The sequence below is a fragment of the Lactuca sativa genome, chromosome 5, assembly GCF_002870075.4.
Source record: "Lactuca sativa cultivar Salinas chromosome 5, Lsat_Salinas_v11, whole genome shotgun sequence".
NCBI lineage: Eukaryota > Viridiplantae > Streptophyta > Magnoliopsida > Asterales > Asteraceae > Lactuca > Lactuca sativa.
This window is the reverse complement of record NC_056627.2, coordinates 4,764,495-4,785,398: the sequence shown is the minus strand read 5'-3', so window position 1 is coordinate 4,785,398 and position 20,904 is coordinate 4,764,495.

Sequence of the window (20,904 nt, the reverse complement as noted above, 5' to 3'; positions counted from 1 at the left end):
GGTAGTTTAGGAAGATACTAGAACTATTACTAGAACGCGATACCATATAATGAGTCAGTTCATTCATGAGTCTATACTTGCTAGATAGAGAGCACGTACGCTACAGCTAGAACATTACGGTACATTACTATACTTGCTAGATAGAGAGCACGTACGCTACAGCTAGAACATCACAATACATTACTATACTTGCTAGATAGAGAGCACGTACGCTACAGCTAGAACATTACAATACATTACCATACTACTACATAGATATGGTCACATGATTATACTTACATGAGTACACTTACTAGAATTACTAGTACATTATATATGTATAGATTTTGTTATATAATCCTCATTCTTATCTTTACCTTGTGATTCAATCACATAATCGACGAGATAGAATGGATTTATTATCCTAGTACCCAAGGATACATTGCGGGACTGACCGTTCCTAGAATCTCTGCTAGCTATAGAGGTAAAAGCACATCCACGGATGTCAACGGTTGATACCATTTCAGGTATACTTTTGGGGACTGACTATTCCTATACCCAGCTGTTAGCAACAGAGGTAAATCTACATCTACGGATGTCTTCAGTTAACATTGTTATTTGCTCTAGTACCAAAGGGAAATATTATCACAGTTAGGTCTTGGTAGAAGACTACATTCAGAACAGTTAGGTCTTGGTAGAAGACTACATTCAGAACAATTAGGTCTTGGTAGAAGACTACATTCAGAACAATTAGGTCTTGGTAGAAGACTACATTCAGAACACATAGGTCTTGGTAGAAGACTACATTCAGAACAGTTAAGTTTTGGTAGAAGACTCCTTTTGTTACTAATAGGAATCATAGGGATTTCTAGTGTTTTTCAAACGTTTACAGTTGTTTTACAAACATTTTCAATACTTACAATCCATATACTTACAAGTTCTTACATACAAATTCATACATACAAATACTTACTTACAAATTAAGACACTAAATACTTATGATCTCAACAGCTTTAAAGCTGATGCTCGCTTTCAAAATCACTTGTATCCTCAGGTCATCATAGACAGGTACCGATGCAAGGAGAAAGGAAGATGGAGCTTGTTTAAGAGTTATCTTTCATTTTGATTTATGCTTTAGTGTTTATCAAAATTTGACAGAACACATTTGTATAATAATTATATTATTAATGCAATGGATGATGTTGTTGCTTGTTTACTACTTTACATTGTTGTGATATTATACATGACCACCTCCGCCCCAGAACGTTTCCGCCGTTCTTGGTTTTGGGGTGTGACAGATTGGTATCAGAGCATTGTTTATAGTGAATTGAGTATATCAACCCATAAAAGATATACTAACTATAAATTCATAAGGGATTAAAAATACTCTGACCAGGAGTTTATACTTTAAATAATAAAATATTTAAGTAAGTATACGTGCTGCATTCATACTAAAATCAGTGTCACTAAGACAGTACAAAAGAATTATGATCGTTGGGCAACACAAGTGGGCTTAGAGACATATGGTCAAAACTGGGAAGATATAGCCTGATCACCTATATTATCCGAGGGTTGACAAGCATGTGCCTAAGTTTAATTGTGTGGTTGCAACAATGCTAAAATCTTACCAACCCTACCACAATGAGAACAATAGAACATAACATTAAAATTAAAATACTATAGGAGTATTTGGTGTTACTATAAGTACTTTATACTTGAGAACTAAAAACGGGATCTTCATTACTAAGTTGATAGTTGCTAAGTGGATACACTAAGGCTATATGTAATTAGGATGTTATAGACTTAGAATCTGTGATAATTTTCCCTTACCCCTATTCTGTGTGAATTTGGAATTAAGGTCACTTATTCGAAGGTCTATCCTATTTAGATTACACATAGCTGGTATGCACTTCACAAATAGCGATGTAACTAATGAAGGTTTTGTAAATAATTATTTAGATAGTTCGTCTAATAATTATTCTCTTACCCTAAATTCTCACATAGAAAACATAGCTGGACTCCATCCCCTCGACAACCAGTACCTTCCGAACAAGGTCATTGCTGGTTGGTTTGGAGAAGAACCAGATAATGATCATCCTATCCCCTTGAATGATCACCATGATGAAGACCTTCGTATGATGCTAACTCCGAACCAGAGGTTGAGAACCTACCCCAAGCAGCTCCCTTTCCAATTCCTAACCCTCGTCCGACTTTTCGTGGCCCGACCCTGAGTGAGTGGAATGCTTGGAAACATGGAGCCAAGGACAAGATCAGCCCATGCCATTTAATGGCGACCAAAGCTTTTGCGACTTGAGCAATAGGGGCTCAGCAGATAGAGTCTTGCCAATCTTGGTCCTCAGAGTGGCCCGAAATGAGATTCAAGGCAGGACAGCCCTACATCAGATTACCGAAGTTGTCGCTGATGCGAGAATGCATACCCTCGACACCATTCGTCTAGAAGATTCACACGAGAGATCGGAGGGAAACCATGAAACCCTACTGCAAGCACTGGCTGAATCACGAGCCGAAGTCTTAGAGATCCGAGTACGCCAGCGGGTGTACGAAAGACACCTACTTGACATGGAACGTCAATTGGCTGAACTGAGAGTTCACCAGAGGGATGATCGTCGCCAGTAGTAGACGCTTTACCTTATTTCTTTATAAAAAAGGAATCGTATTTTCTGTCTATGCCCGATGTGGCATTTTCTATGAAATTATCCTGTACCGTAAGTACTTTAGTTAGGTCTTTATGCTGTCAGGAACTATCTTCTGTGGATATGATGTAAGACCTTTACAAGTTCATTTTTCAGAACCTTTACGTCGTGAATATCCAAGATATTGATAGTCAGCTAACTTTTGTGTCATTCTTCATTCAAGTACTCTTATCATACTTTCATTGGAGTTTGTCTGAAACATGCTTTAGTCAAGTCATTGGACTATAGCAAGCTAGATCCGGAGACATTTCCAAGTCTCTTTCAGTTGTTGGATCTTGTTATTCACCATCCCACGATACCTCGGCTCGAACTACAAACGTCTTGAGACCATTCTACGAACTTACTTCTACTCATTACTAGGACTACATCATGGGGATGTAGGTCAAACTTTCGAGAACATACTTCTACTCTTTACATGAACAATATAAGTACATCAGGGTCAACCAGAATCGCTCACAAAATCCTTATCTTTCGTGTTACAGAATCATGTCATCATCCGGAAGCAATCAGTCGAACAGGGAAACCTCCGCTTTTCCTATGGACGTCGCTACCTTTCAAACAGCAATTACATCTGCCGTGGTGGCTGCCGTAACCGCGGTCCTTGCGCACCGTAGCGCTATCAGCACAATCAATGCTGCTGATGGGAATGAAGTTTTCCAATCGTGGTATCCATCCAGGAAGTCACCAAACAGTAACAGTCACAGGCTCGCAAAGCCGAAAAGCAGAGAACAAGAAACGAAAGCGTCAAGCCCGGAAAGAACGCAAGAGATCCCAAAGGCTGGCTATACAACAGCAGCAAGTGGAAACCCCTGCCGTTCCTGTACCAAGCAGGCCATACGAGGGAAAACTCCCGAAGGGTGATAAGTGTAGTTTCCATCACCATGGGGCTTGCCATGAGATGCAATGTTGCAATTGCCTAAACATAGGGCACCATGCTCGTGACTGTGGAGCACCGAAACGACCCATCACTCAAGTCCCTTTCATCGGGATTGACCCTACACACAAGATGAGTTATAACGCAGAACGATTTAAGAAGCAATTTTCAAGGTGGAGTAACGAGGAAGGCACTCGTTTCCACATAACACTGGCTAAACACCGCTATCTCGTCCCCAAAGCTAGTACTAGCCAGTCATGCCACGAATGCGGTGAGACAGGGCACTTCAAGAAAGATTGCCCGATAGCAAAGAACTCTGGCGCATATGGAAGGATTCTCAGGATCACAGCTATAGGAGAGCCTGCTCCGGAACCACGTTAAATGTAATTTAGACTTTTCGTTGTAACAGACTTATAAACTATCCAGAACTAGTGCAACTAGAGTCTTACCTGTTGGGAGATCCTATCTGTATAGGGATTCTCGTGTTGCGTATACTTGTCTTTTGTAGTATACCTTATTCGCAGCAATAGTCTTGTGGTAAATCTAAAGTACTGTAACTCTGTTCATGTTTGCACGGTTGTGTTTTGTCTGTAAACGTCTTATGTTCAAATCTAATGTCTTTAAGTTTCAGTATGATTTCGACATTATCATACAACTCGCTTCCATTTGATCCTCACAAAAACAGCTTCATACGTACATCTCTTTCTTCTAGATCACTTTTCCAGCGAAGCTGTCATATCAAAACACCAAAGTACTCATGCCAGGAGTACCTCTTAGTTACTTTCTTTCCGAAGATATCCCCGAAGTACCACTCGTGCAGTTCGTCAAGTTAATCCAAGGATTCATGCGATTGATCTATCACTGAGGAAGGTATACATAAGAGTGATATATAATCAAACTTCTACAGGTTTAGAATTGATGATTCCACTTTAACTTCTTTTTACCCGATGGAATAGGAGCTTAAAGAAGAATCAGTTATTCGACTACCTTTTCAATCTTAATTATATACAACTCGTATACCCGAAGTTGTGATTGTGAAACCATGTATGAATTCTAATATGAACTTCAGGACGGAGAACTGCTTAAGACTACGAGTAATCACATCATCATGTGAACAAACTTAAAACCCAGTATGACTTCCATAAACAGATCACCCTATAGTTTAAACAACCATGGAGATACCAGAACAGTACAAACAACTTAATGAACTACATAGAAATAGAATTAGAAGACTAGGTTTCTCACCCTAGAGAACCTCGGTCATATTCTCCCAGAGATCGATGGATTGCATCGTATGTGCCTTGGATATCGAGGAATCCGTCAAGATTTTCATAGAAATCATTATCTCTGCCTCGCATTGATGAAATGGTTGAGAAAACGCAAGGAAAGAAACTACTTCCAGGAATGGATCACAGATCCGAATATCACCAGTTCGAGTGTTAGGGAAAGATGTCCGGAAGACTATCTCCTGAACTCGATGCGGACAATTCGAGTTCGTAGTGATACCCTTCGGATAGGACCAATACGCCCATAGCTTTCACGAGCAAAACAAATAGAGTATGACTTTCTTACTTGGATCAGTTCGTCATTTCCCCATGCAATGACTTACTTATCTACCCTCGTAGTAAGAAGAAAACCCATGGAAACATTTCCTATAGAGGAACTTTAGCGAAGTTCTCTAGGCACGAGTTTTGAAATTGAAGAGTCAAATTTCTATGACACACTGCTAGTAATGTGAGAAATTAAGAGCACTCTTTCAATTTGTCAAAACCGTTGAGCATTTATCGACACCAGAGACGCAGACAGTGTTTCGCCAAATTCTAGGTCTTACCGACCTACCGTCTTAGTTCATTCAGAACTCCTCGCAAGCTACAAAAACCCGTACGACTTTGACCCAGCAAGGGGTGGCCTTTTTCTAGGAAGTTAAGCAAGAATAGGAACCTTTGGAATTCCAAGTGATTGACCAAGCTCTCTAGGTTAACTCACTCTGGGAATGGCTTAATACGCTTCATAAAGTGTGGAAAGCTAAATCCGAGATAGACAAGACCTCCGAGGTTCTTATAAGAATCGGTCCTACACCTCGCACAAACTAGACCTACAATGTGTACTCAGTAACGTACATTCTACTCTTCGCATCTCGATTGTGGAACCATACCTTTCCGTTAGGACTCTTGCAAGTCCACTCGTCGAGATCCTCACCTTCGTATTAGAACCGTAGTGACCCTTGACCGAGAGGTCAAGCGGACGAAGCAACGTCGTCGCCTGTTAGTGAAGGTTCATTGGAATGCCGATTGAGAACCCGATTTCACTTAGGTGCACTAGTACCAATTGATTAGGAAGTTTCCTCCTCACGACTCGATCATTCGTGCATACTTCTTTGCCTAAATTCTAATTTCGGGACGAAATTCCCTTCAACAGGGGGATGATGTGACAACCCGAAATTTCCATTCTGAACAATCCATATCAAGCCAATAGAAGTAGAACAGTTATAGTGAAAATTCAGACTCCGAGTGTAAGTTTGGCAGTTTTCAGGATTTACACTTAAGGAGATATTAGGAGTGTGGTTGCACTAGGGTTTTGTGCAACACTGTTATTCCAATAGTCTAGGACATTAGAGTTCATTCCAGGAATAAAAATATTTTCTGCCACAAATATCTCCGGACTATAATAGAATTCTGAACCAAATTGGTTCATTTGTTGAATTCCATTTAGAGAAAAGTCAATATTCTCTCTCACGGATCTTCGGGTTTTCATCCCAAATTGTGAGTATACTTCTCTACTTGTTTTATAATACTTGTTATAAGCTTAATAACATAGATTAGATGCCAAATAAGTGTGATTCGGGAGTTTACCGCCCAAGAACGTTCTTGGGGAGTAAACTCCATTTTAAGGTCCTAAAGGGTTCCAATGACCCTCAAAGCTTTAGAACTCGATCTAGAAGCCTCCAATTCATGCTTTAGACCACAAAACAATTAGGAATCAAGGCTAGAAGTGAGTTCACGGCCAAGGAGCTTCATAGGCCGTGAACTCCATGTTTTAGGTGCCAAAATGCTTTGAAACACTTCCTAAGGCTTAAGATTAAATTAGGACAAGTACCCTAAAGTTTTTATAGCCTAGAAAGTATAAGGAATCACTAGTATAGAGGATTTTACGGCTAAGACAAGTTCTTGGGTCGTAAACACCTATTTAGGGGTCAAATTACACCCTAACTCCTTCATTAAGCCAAGAAACCAATTTGGGCATGTACCTAAATGAGTTTTGGACTTGCTAACACACTTAGAACACCAAGAGTAAGGGAGTTTACGGCCCAAAAGGTTCTAGGGCCGTAAACTCCATAAAATGGTGCCAAATGTGCCATAAACTCTTCTAAAGCCAAGTACAAAAAGCCTAGTTTAGTTCCTAGTTAATTTAGAGACATGAAACCACCATAAAAACCCTCCTAAGGGAGTTTATGGCTGTAAACTCCAAGGGAATATGGTCTCTGGGCTGTAAACTCCCCAAAGGAGTTAATATGGCACCCAAACACTTGTTATAGCCTTGAAACAATTCACCACTAGAGTTGTAATAATTCTAAGCTTCATTTACAGACTTGGTTGAGAGTTTACGGCCAGGAGTTTACTCCCCTGGGCCGTAAACTCCAAAGAACATGGTCATTAGACCATAAACTTCCGTTAGGGGCATTGCACTCCTTTGTTGCAACACATTAGCCTCCTAGCACTTGACCAAAATTGTTTTCCTCGCGTTTAAATGTTTATACTTGTATAATTAGTGTTTTAATCATTAATTATTTATATACATATGTCTTCATATGTAATTAGGATCATTGTGTGTGTCTAAGTCTTCACTTGATACCAAGCACTTGTCCGATCCTTCCGTACGATAACAGTCTATTCAATTCCAGTCGCTTACTGCACGTGAGTTCACACCTCTTAACTAATGTTTTAAACTATTTTTAAATGTTTTATGGGGGGGAGGATACAAGTAGAATCATGCTACTTATTACGTCAATCACATGTGATTAATATACAACACTCAAATGATTTGGCTACTCATTAGCCGTTTTACCAAACAGTTTCCTTTAAATGATTTTTATAAACATTTTATATGTTTTAAACTCCTTATTACACTGTACATCTTACTCTGTATATTACATTTCAAACTTATTTACAATTGTGTTCAAACAAATGTTTCTTTATACTAAACTGTTTTATCAAACTCATGCCTTCACACTGTTTTATAGATTGACATCAAGTCGATCATTTCTTAAAATAATATTTATGTTCAAATGTTTTACAAAACTTATTTATTCTTTTATATTATAAATTGCATGCCTCTATATGTACAGTTATATAAGAAATATTTAAAAGACTTAGGAAGGCTATCCACCCTATTTCCTTTTCGCGCTTGAGATGTGGTCTGGTGGGATATCGGGTACTCGTCCGAAGGTCGTTTAAATATTAGTTATATATCATGTGTACATATATAGTCATAAAAGGTCCTTCCAGTTCATCCCATGCCCTTGGGTAGCAAGGGTATACATCCATGTTCATACGTACAAGTTACATTACTAGTAAACTACCATAGGGGTAGTTTAGGAAGATACTAGAACTATTACTAGAACGCGATACCATACAATGAGTCAGTTCATTCATGAGTCTATACTTGCTAGATAAAGAGCACGTACGCTACAGCTAGAACATTACAATACATTACTATACTTGCTAGATAGAGAGCACGTACGCTACAGTAAGAACATTACAGTACATTACTATTCTTGCTAGATAGAGAGCACGTACGCTACAGCTAGAACATTACAGTACATTACCATACTACTACATAGATATGGTCACATAATTATAGTTACATGAGTACACTTTCAAGAATTACTAGTACATTATATATGTATAGATTCTGTTATATAATCCTCATTCTTATCTTTACCTTGTGATTCAATCACATAATCGACGAGATAGAATGGATTTATTATCCTAGTACCCAAGCATACATTGCGGTACTGACCATTCCTAGAATCTCTGCTAGCTACAGAGGTAAAAGCACATCCACGGATGTCAACGGTTGATACCATTTCAGGCACACTTTTGGGGACTGACTATTCCTATACCCAGCTGTTAGCAACAGAGGTAAATCTACATCTACGGATGTCTTCAGTTAACATTGTTATTTGCCCTAGTACCAAAGGGAAATACTATCACAGTTAGGTCTTGGTGGAAGACTACATTCAGAACAGTTAGGTCTTGGTAGAAGACTACATTTAGAACAGATAGGTCTTGGTAGAAGACTACATTCAGAACAATAAAGTCTTGGTAGAAGACTCCTTTTGTTACTAATAGGAATCATAGGGATTTCTAGGGTTTTTCAAACTTTTACAGTTGTTTTACAAACATTTCCAATACTTACAATTCATATACGCACAAGTTCTTACATACAAATTCATACATACAAATACTTACTTACAAATTAAGACACTAAAAACTTATGATCTCACCAGCTTTAAAGATGATGCTCGCTTTCAAAATTACTTGTATCCTCAGGTCATCATAGACAGGTACCGATGCAAGGAGAAAGGAAGATGGAGCTTGTTCAAGACTTATCTTTCATTTTGATTTATGCTTTAGTGTTTATCAAAATTTGACAGAACACATTTGTAGAATAATTATATTATTAATGCAATGGATGATGTTGTTGCTTGTTTACTACTTTACATTGTTGTGATATTATACATGACGTCCTCCGCCCAGAACGTTTCCGCCATTCTTGGTTTTGGGGTGTGACACACACCCAACAGCAAACCCCTCCAGCCTCACACTCAACCCTATATAAAGTGGAGGACCCCCCCTCCATTCACTTTTCGCTGCATCCTTTCTCTCTCTATACTTTCTCTCTCTAGAAAACCACCCAAGAACCCTTATAAGGCCTCCAAAACATGAATCACATCATCATTCAGCTTGTCATAGAGGTAAAACACTTGAATCCAAGCTTCAAACTCATAATGTTCTTCGTGTTCTTCAACCCATGAAGGAGTGTGGCCGCACACCTTCATCAGGTGGTTGCACACACTCAAAACACCCTCCAAAGTGAGAGTAAAGCCGCACAATCGACACATAGGACTCAAACAAGGAGTGTACGGCCGCACACACACCCTGTATGGCCACACACTCTAGTGTGCAGCCTCATACACCATTCTGGCCGCATTCCCTAGCTGCACACTCATCTTTATGGCCATACACACACCCTAATACCCATATTTGGCCTTAAACTTGCATAGATAATTGTGTCTAGCACAGGGGACACTTAGTCTTAATGATTCCAAGCCCTTAAGAGGGATTTCCCATCATGTTTAGTCATGAAACACCTTAGCTCTAACATATATATGTGTCACCGTATGATTAATAGGAGCTACTTGCGTTCAGAGCATCCGTTGAGACTCGACAACCCTACGTTAAACTGTGAGTTCATACCCCTTAATTAACCTTACAAATGTTTTAAATGCTTTTATGGGGGGGATACAAGTTGAATTCAATACATTACAGTATCAATCACACGTGATTTAAAACTTGCTAACAAAAGGATTTTCTACATTTTCAAAGTACATGGTCAGTAAAGTTATTTCAAATGTCTATCAACCTCATTTTCACAAATCAATTGTCATAGAACCATTTTTCAATACTTTCAAAAATTAAATTATTATCAAATCATGTCTACACCAATATATTTACAAAAGTCAGTATTGAAGGATTTAGAACTGATAACTGACCTTATTTCTTGTTCTTGTTTGATTGTGGACTTAGGGTGTTAGGTTATCTGTCCGACTGTCGTTGAATACTTAGCTATATATCTTGTATATTTGTGTTAGACATAAAAGTTTTCACTCTAGTTCGATACTTCTACATATCGAAGACACTCAATCAAGTACTCAGTTTAACTGTAATAGGTGTAGTTATGGATTACCACTCATTTCTGATATTACTATGATACACACTATGGTCAGTACAATTACAAGACTATATGTACAATACACGATACGACGAGAACACTATACACTATACTAAGCAAACACTACCCACTATAAGAAGAAATACTATAAACTACATCAAGATATCAGTACATAGTATACTAAGAGAACACTATATTCCATACGAAAGAAAATACTACAACAGAATGTGATGCACTATCTCTCTATACAACCTATCGCTATGCAATCGTCGGATAACCATCGTCTCCTGGAGGGAGAGCGACCACTATGTGTATAGATCTATACGGGAAGGATATTTCCCCCATCCCGATTGCTAGCTACAGTCCGAGCGTCTTAGGCCCAGGGATAACAAAACATTACTACACTATTGGTGACCTGGAGGGTCAGCCACTACACTACTATCACTCAGTATGGTTACATATGAGCTCACAATCAAACCTTAATTAAACACAAATCCCGAGGTGTGCACACAATTAATACTATCCAGAGTTTGCATTCACTAATACACTTAACCGGCAGTGATGCTGCTGGGGTGAAACTCTGTTATTTCTCTATAATGAACAAGTTTAAAACAATATTTTTCATTTCTGATACTTTCATAAAAAAACTATTACATGTTCAAAGAAACAAATTTACAAATAACTAAGTCTTGGTAAAAGACTACTTTTGCTGGAAAATATGGGATTTTCTAGGGATCAAACCAACATCAAACTTTGTTAACAAATGTCATACTATGCGATTTGCAAACATTTTTATACAATCAATGACACTAAATACTTATGAACTCACCAGATTTATGTTGATACTCGTTTTCAAAATAACATGTATTCTCAGGTCAACAATAAACCGGTACTAGTGTAGCTTTTGGAAGATGGAGCACATATAAGACTCATCTTTTATTTTGTTTATACTTTTGGTGTCTACATAAATGTATAGAACATGCTTGTATTACAATATTTATATTAATGCAATGGATGTGGTTGCGTGTTTTTACTATTATGCACTTTTATGATACTGAACATGACGTCCTCCACCCCAGAACGTATTCCGCCGTTCTTGGTTTTGGGGTGTGACAAAAAGTCTCCGGACTTGATTCCAAACTTGATGCTATTCTGTAGACACTCTCTCAACAGTCTGGACCATCAGTTGTTGAAATAGAAGCACACCTTTATCAGCTTGTCTCTATCCGGCTCAAACATACAATGGAACAAGTTGACTCAAAATACGATGCATGGGTGGAAAACTATCTCCAAACCATCACCTCAATGCTCAAGGTCCATGATGAACTGGTGTCTTCTACGAATGACCTGACAAAGCAGACCCACGTTTACCATGAGAAACAGATCTAGAGGCTCGAAATGGAAATTAAGCAAAAGGTTGAGATGAACCTCATCATTCAAAAATTCCTCATCATACTCATGTGCTCCACTTGGAACATTGTTGATGTTCCAAACAGGAAGTTTGATGAGATGATTGCCATCCTCAGCAGCACTTTCAAGCATCTCTCCCAACAAGCTCCCACTACTGAAGCCTAGGACACTCTCACACTTCAACTCTCCCCAGGTCTTCAGAAAGTTTTCTCCAAACTTGATGATATAAAGGAAGACCTATCTCTTGCACCGGTCTCAAGATTCACCAATTCAAGAGGGGGAGAAGGCCCAAGCAGAAGATGGAAACCAGCCTCAGCATTCTCACTCCGAGTTGAGGACCTTGATTCCGAAGAAGAAGTTGTTCAAATCATCTCCGGATTCCTGGGAATCACTGAAGGAAGCGAAGACGATAAAGAATATATTCCGGATGAAGCTCATAAAGGAGTGTTTGGTCTTCAAGCTCCAAAGCTGACCATTCCGAAGGTTATTACAGAAGAACAAAAGAGGATCTGTCTGGAGTGCAGAGCTGGTTGTTCTTCTGTCATTGGTTTCTTGCCTTTGTCTCTTTGAAGTGCAAAGATGACAAGCCTTGTGTTCTCATCGATCGTGAATTCCGGAGTAGGATTTGGAAGTGGTTCTTCCAGAATATCATCAGGGATCCGGAGAGGAGAGCCTTGATCGATCAGAGCAATTTTTGGTTCCGGAATGGGAGTGGAAAACATCATAGAAGGAGTGGCTCGGAAAGCTTGAAATCAAGCTCTTAAAGAAGGCATCCGAATCCAGGCTTTGAAAGATAATCCTGACCCAATGTGAGGGATATCTCCTATGTGCCGTGAAGGCATCCTTCAGAATCACGAAATCATTAAAGTTATGTCCTATGACATTCCTACAGGTGACTTTGATCAACTCGATCTTCCTCTCTCTCCCTTCATCAAGTATTACACTATGTTCGCTCCACTTCATCCCATAGATCCTCCGGAAGTGATCATCCGCACAGAAAGAGAAAGACTTGATACTCTCTACTCTAAGAACGCAATGTCATTCAAGGAAGTATGGTCGAAGAAGAAGATTACTAAGGTCAATGGCTTCGGAAGAAAAATTCTGGTGAAGTTTGAACTACACTGTCCATTGTTCCGTTTTCACAGTCTCCAGAATAAACCCACTCCCCGGACAGTTACTGGTGTGGATTTCCCCTCTATGAATTCAAATGAGATACCCACTTTGGCCGCATACTTCAGAGAGAATCAGAAGGATGACCTCAGTATGGGAGCTTATCATGTTGCACTAGGCTTCCTGAAAGATTACGTTGTAGAATTCAGCCGAAGAGATTATGAACTTGCCCATATTTATGGAACTGAGCAATTTGTTCCTAAGATCAACTTCATCCTTCCGGAAGCTGAACTCCTTGTTGATGGTCCAATTGAAGAGCCTGTTCTAGGGTTTGTCTACACTACAAGAAAAACAAACAAGAAGGACTGCTTCCGAGCCCTGGACAAACACTTTATTCCTACCAAAGCTCTAAAGAAGTTTATTTCGCGTGCATCAAAGATTGACGCTCCGGAACATGTGAAGGCAAATTTTGTAAGTCGGCTAGCATGGTACATTGCGGTGCGAGAATGGTTGTTCCGAGCCTACACCTTCATCAATGAAGAAAATATCTAAGCTTGCTGGATTGCTAAGGTCACTTAGGGGAGATTGTTGGATGCTGAAAGTGAACCTCTAGCAATCCTAAGTACATATTTCGAAGGTGTTGGTTCCTAAGGAAAAAGTGCTCAGGAACCTGTCTGGAGCTAAAGAGTATTTTGAAGAGGAAGAAGAACGCATTCTGGAGTGATCTTTACGTCCGGAATGTATGCTGATCCGGAAGAACGCTATTTTGTCTCTTGTCATTTATTAGCATTGTATTGATGTAACGTTTCATAGGACTTAGTCTTTTGTTGTATTAGACAAGCAGAATGCTAGAAATAGTTCTATTGTCCGGTCCTATGTAAGTTACTTAGGTAATTCACTGTAACATTCTCTCATATATATATATATATATATATATATATATATATATATATATATATATATATATATATATATATATATATATATATATATATATATATATATATATATATATATATATATATATATATATATATAGGAGCCTTCAATACAAGAATAACACAGATCTTTCACTTACTTATGGCATTGACTCTATCATATTTAAAACATTCTTCTTGTTCTTCATTTATTAACTTTACCTTAATCTTTTATTCTCATTCTTCAATTAATGTCTTGATCATTTGTTGAACTTATTATCTAAGACTTGACTAGTCTTTCCAGTCTTGACTTGAACCTCTATTAGCAAGCAAACATTGATCTCAAGCATTCACTCAAGGTTTGAGTTTTCAAACCTTGTCCCTGCATATCGATCTTGTTCTCACAATTAACATAGATTCCAAATCTATCATAGCATCTAGTTTCTCCAAGGCTATAAAGCGTCACAAATCAGGTGATTCTATCCAACATCTGAAATCTATACTCGCATGATGTTCAAAAAGCTCAATCAACAGGTACATAAAGGCATCTTTCCTAGCATTCTTTCATACAAATCCTGAGTAGATACTTATCCCTAATCTAGCATACAATTCTTACAAACTCATACCAAAACCATAAGCATAACACATGTATGGGTATTTTGGGAAATACTTAGTTGATCTAAGTTGATTGCATGCATCGCACCTCTTTTTCTAAGAAGCTTATTTGGAAATCTCATTTTCTTTTAAAAGATTTTATTAACTCCACAGTTTGAGTTCAGACACACCCGTGAGTGTGTCCGAATCCCTCAATCCATGACCATGATATCAACTTGTAACGTGCCAAAAATACCGAGTAAAATTTTCATTTTAAATAAGTCAAATCCATTCATACGTTATCTTAAAAGACGATTAGAGTAAAAGTATTCTCAAAACATCAGAGCAAAATCATAACTAATCATTGGGGAATAAATCTTCGGGAGATATAGTGTGATCAAGTCGGGCTCTTCTTTTTAAATTTGGAAGTACCTGAAAATGTTTAAGCCACAAAACCATAAGCACAAAGCTTAGTGATTTCCTCAAAATATCAGATACAATATATGTACAAATATAACATCACGTGGCTGTGTCGGATCCATATCAACCCTGAGTCCATAATGACTCTATGTAACAACTCATAGCTATGTTGGGTCTGTATCAACCCATGTGTCCGTATCAACCCTGAGTCCATACTGACTCTATATAACAGCTTGAAGTTGTGTCGAGTCTGTATCTACCCCCAGGTTCGTTTCACCCCACATACATAAACATACAAACATATAAGCTTCAGTCACAAAGAAAGCAAGCATATACAGACATATCAACAAGTGTCACAAACACAACCATCATCCTACAAACATAATCCATTGGGTCGGCATTAGTGTCTTCGACCCACGAGTACAGTGAAGAGACTCACTTGAACTACTCATCAGAAGCTTAATTTCCACCTCATCAATAGAACAACCAACCCAAGTTTCCTAAAGCCAAACCGAAATCAATCCTTAGTCAAATTCTCAATTCTACTCAAGTTTGACCAAAATTCAAATTGGGCAAAAAGTCAACGGTCAATGGTCAAAGTCAAACAGTCAACATGCAGACTATTGCCACATCAGCCTTCCTTTTTCACGTCGTGGCCATGCTAGGACAAAACAGTTGAGGTTTCAAACTCCACTACACCGTGGGAAGTGTATGAAGTGCCATTTGCTTCACTAAGCACTTAATTCTTATAGATCTAAATCCAAAACATCATATCTACTCCTCTCAATGAATTAATGGATAATGTTTCAAACTTTATCCATAACGACCTCATCCAAAGGTAAAATCATGAGCCCTAAGTACAATAAGCACTTAATATGACCAAAATGCAAACATGAGATCAAGAACACTGAAGCTAAGACCTTTTTCTCACTAACTCAAAAGTTCGTGACCATGAGAAAACCATATCAAGCTCTAGTGTTTCTGAAACTCCAAGAGCATCCAAGAATGGGACCAAAACATCCAAAAATGGGCTCAAAATCAAACAAGAAACACAAAGGTCAAGATATTAACTTTATACCTCCAATAACTCATAAATATGGAGAAGATGTTGGATCCAAGTTTGCTACTTGCTTCCTTGCAACAAGATGAACTTCTTTCTTCTTCAAGTTTCACCAAAAGAAGACAATAACCTCAAGATCAAGCCACCAAGCTCATTTCCATGGAAGAGAGGCTAGGGTTTCGAAATGAAGGTATGAAGGCTGAAGAAGATGACCTAGAATAGGGGTTAAGATGCTTATATATGGGAGAAACACTGAAAATATGTCGACTTGGGCTTGAACAGCTTCCATGTCGTGGCAGCCTTATGCCACATCATGATGGCTCCGTAAAACCTGCGTTCCTTTCCAACATGGCCACGTTGTGGCACAAAGTTTTCTTCAAAACTCCATCATTAGTCCTTCACGATAAAAGGCCTAACCAATCTGGAACATGGCTGTTACAACATGGTGGGGAAGGCATTTCCCAAAATAATATTGTTGGTGTACTCCCATCTATATCATCAACAAAATCATGTAGATCAATAAAGTGTTTTGCTTTTTTCATACGCTCACTATGTGGCTGTAGATTGAAATCATAGAAAAAAAAGTAGATAAGAACTAGCAAACTTCTTGATTGTGTTTTATTTGCACAATTTTTTTATTTATAAAGTCTATCTAATCTCAACTAGTCTTAAACACAAATAGGCAGTGTACCTAGTCGTGAAGTAATATAGTTATGGTATGAAATGGTGTCGAACACATGGAACGTGATGGTTTAGATCAAATGATTCGAATGCTAATTAAACTAATAATAGTAAAGTAAAAGGCGGTTTTTGTGTAAACTAAATTAAACTAAATTTAATTATCAATTAATCAACGAAACTAAATTACTAAATGGAAATAATAGATAAAAAGTACTTCCACGAGAATACGAATCCCCCAAGTTTTTATGTTTTATTTATTAGAGTTGCAATGGATTAATAAATTGATTACCAAATTGTAATATGGATAATTATCTTGATTGGATTTCCTAGTACTAATAATTAATGAACAACTAACACAATGATCATGCAATTAGTGAACACATAATTAGTTAAATATATTTGAACTATGTATGGTATGATCTAGTGATTTCTTCTCAATGATCATGAAAATCAATCTAAGCATAACATGGATATCTACTGCTCTCTAGCTCAATCAAAGTCACCGATTAATATTATCTAACCCTAGGTTTATGATCAAAGTCCTAGTCGTACAAACCTAATGATCATAAATTCATATGATTCAAGTACATCAAGATAGAATGATCATGTAATCCTTATTGATAATATTAAAAACCTTAAAGATCGTTTAGATTCAAAAAAAAAGTAAAAGCAAGAACACAATGATGATTCAAATATTGCTGACTGATTAAGTGTCACGCCTCAGAAGAACTCAATGAAGAATTGCTACTGTAGAGGCGTGATTAGGGTTTATAGAATTAAATCAGAGTTAAAAAAAAAATATGATGCATGCATGCATCTTAAATACTCAAACACTAGAAATAAATACGAGTGGACAGGCCCAAGTCGTTTACAGAATAAAATTAATCAAGAAGGCCCAAAGACGCAATACTATAATCCAAAAAATCTACCCCTTTGCATCATTTGAGGTGAGGAAACTTCAATTCTTGGTTCGCTTCTTAACTTCAAAAACCTTTGGAATTATGTTCAACAATGCCTTACGAACCTGAATATACCAACAAATCATATCTGAAAAGCATTTATTATCACCATCATTTTTTCCTCTGAATTTATCTGTCATACTAAGAACATGATCAAGACAAGAAGTGGAGTAAAAGTGCCTATCATCAATGAAGAAGAAGGCCTTGTGATAATCAGATTCATTACGTTCTCGTGCATGGAAAACCATATACCATCCATCCTTGTAGATCTTTACAAGTTTCAGCTTGTGAAGATCTTTAGGATACTCTTTGGGAACTACAGAAGGATTCTTTCTAAGGACTGTAGCTATCTCAACATTCATGGTTCCCACCTCTTAAATATATGAAATTATCATCAGCTTGAGATGACTGACAACAGGTTCGTACTTCTTTTCTTCTCGCATCAAAATATTGTAGAGCATGATTCAGTCATAAGGATTGATACATGGCAAGTTTCTGAGAGTGAATTCATGAACTTCACACTCATAACCTCTGACAACTTTGAGTTTTGCATTCGGAAACATGTCAGTTTTGATTGGTCCAGTGACCTTCACTTCCGTTATCTTACTCGCGCTCCATGTTTCGTATTGAGGCTTCATGTATTTGAGATAAAAGGCGAAGAGATGTTGATCAGATCCATTTTCAGAATAGGGAACATCCGCAACCTTGATGAAGGAGCGAAACTTGAAGGCCTTTGGAGTCTTTGGAAGATCCAGTTGCGAGTCCTGAGTGTTTTGAAGATCAAAGGACACAACAGGTTCCAACCAATATTGGCTAGGCATATCAGCTGATTCATTTTGAAGACGCTTCAAGTCCGCGTTGGAAACAAAAGTTTTCTGCTTTTAAGTGTAAGTTGAGCTTCTTTTTCTCCCTTCTCCTTGGCTATAGCTTCTCGTATGATTCTTTGCTGTTCATTCATCTCTTCTTCACGGGCCTTTCGCCTTTTGAGTTCTGCTTCATCAGGCTCTTCTTCTTCTTCATTATCGATAATACGATCATCAGAGGAAAGTTTCTCTTTACGCTTTGGCTCAGTTTCCCTTTTAACAACACGCTTAACAGTAGGTTTTGGCTTCATAGCAGTTGGCTTTGCTTAATCTCCCCTTGTTTCAGAATGCCAGAGGATTCCAGAAAACCGTCCAAGCGGTGAATAATAACAAATGTTGGCCATAACTTTTCAGCCAGATGCTTTCTCATAGTAATTGGAATCATCAAATTCCTTGCTTCAATGAGATCCAAGAGTAAGGCACTAACATCGGTGATATAACTTCTCATGACAGCCTTCTCTGACAACAAAGCATGGACTTGTTTCTCAGGCTGTTCTAGCTTAATAAAGAGTGTTTTCACCTTCTCAGTCTTGATAGCGAGGGCTTCCATGACTTTTCTTTCCATCGCCAAATCTTCTTGAAGCTTGGAGAGTTGAGAAGTAATGGAAGATTGAAACTTGTCATGGTCATCTTTAAGACCATTGCAAATGTCTTGAAATTTGGATCTTTCAGATTTGAGAGAAGTGCTCAAGCTAGAAATCACTTTGTTGGCTGCAGCTATGTTTGACTCAAAGGACTGTTGAAATTTGTTCATAAAACCTGAGCATTAGAAATTAGTTTATCGACTTTTTCGGTCGTTTGATTGCAAACAATCATGGATGTGTCAACCTCCGTGTTCATCCGTTCAACACTGGACAAGTGTTCTTTGGTGAGGGTTTCTGGAAGAGACTTGATAGTAGCTTGAGAGCAGTCATTAGATGTGGAAGACTTGGCAGACTGAAGCAAAGAATCCAGCTCTTCATGAATAGCTTTAAGTTGTTCCTTCGTTACTGAAGATTCATCATCACTGCCAGTTCTAATGGTGAAGGGAATGAAAGTGAATCCTTGCAAGTCATCTTCACTATCCCTATAGATCATATCAGGATCATCAGTGCGAAATGGGGAAATCGGTGGAGAGATATGAGTATAGGTGAAACCTGATACTCTAGCCCATGCATCAGTTGCATTCACAGAAACAGCAGGTGTGGCTGAGGTGATTGGTGGGGTTGTGGAATTTTGAAAGTGAGGAGTAGATAGAGGAATAGTGGTTTGAGGTGTAGAAGATACTGATGGAGGGCATAGTGCAATGGTAATGGGTGTTGTAGTGGTTTTAGGTGAAGGAGGAGGAGAAGGAATAAAGTCAGTGTGAGATTGAGTTACCTCAGGATTTGATATTTCTTCTTCGTTGCGAACATTATCATTCTTGTTGTGAACATGATCTTCCTCCTCGATGCGAATGTCGGATTGAGTCTCAGACTCTGAACTTTCTCTTTAACTTTGTGTAGGGGACTTTCGCTTGCGAGTAGTTTGCTTTCGTCTTTAGGAAGCAGCAACAGAAGTTCCAGTTGGGGCCTTTCTCTTGGAAGGTGGTTTTGTAGCCACAGAAGTCCCTTCCTTATCAGTAATTTTCTTTTCGCCCTTCTTTGCATCTTTATGACCCCCATTTTGGGTTTGTGAGCCTCATCTATGATTTCTTGCACTTCTGGAGTTAAAGAACGAAACCCAGACGGAGTCAGTTTCCTGTATCCCTCCAAGATTTTGCTAGAAGCTGGCACATTACGAAACATTGCTTCTGGAATTGAACCAATGAAAGAAAACTTTGAAGAATCAGAGACAATAATCCCAGTGGTATGAAAGGTAGAGATTGATTCCACCAACGCGTCTTTCATTAGTGGGATTTTGAGCTTTTCAATGGACCGTTGGACAATGATGGTCCAAAAACGTGCACAAGAGATTTCACTGTGACGTATGGTAGAGAGTGTGCTCTGAATTACTTATGCCCAAAGAACAGAGCCATAATCGACATTTGAACCTGTGTAGAGACCATATAGAATCGCCATAAACATCTTGCTTGCACAATCAGATCTAGTCACTCTTTAAGAAAAACCCTTAAACAGCAAGGTGAAGAGACCATTCCACTGAGTAGGCAGATTGGGTTTCCTGAACATTGAAATGACGGTTAGGGTTTCTTTGTAACCCATTTGATAAAACATTTCGAGAACAGCGGCACTGGTCACCGATTCAGGGTTGATCATGTCATCAGGTTGAGGAAGCTATAATAGAGAACATAATCGGAATTTGGTGATGGAAGTTGTGCGGTTGTGGATCTCAAACATGATCCTCTGTTCTTCATTAACATATTTTTTGGAAAAATAAGCTTTAGACAATAT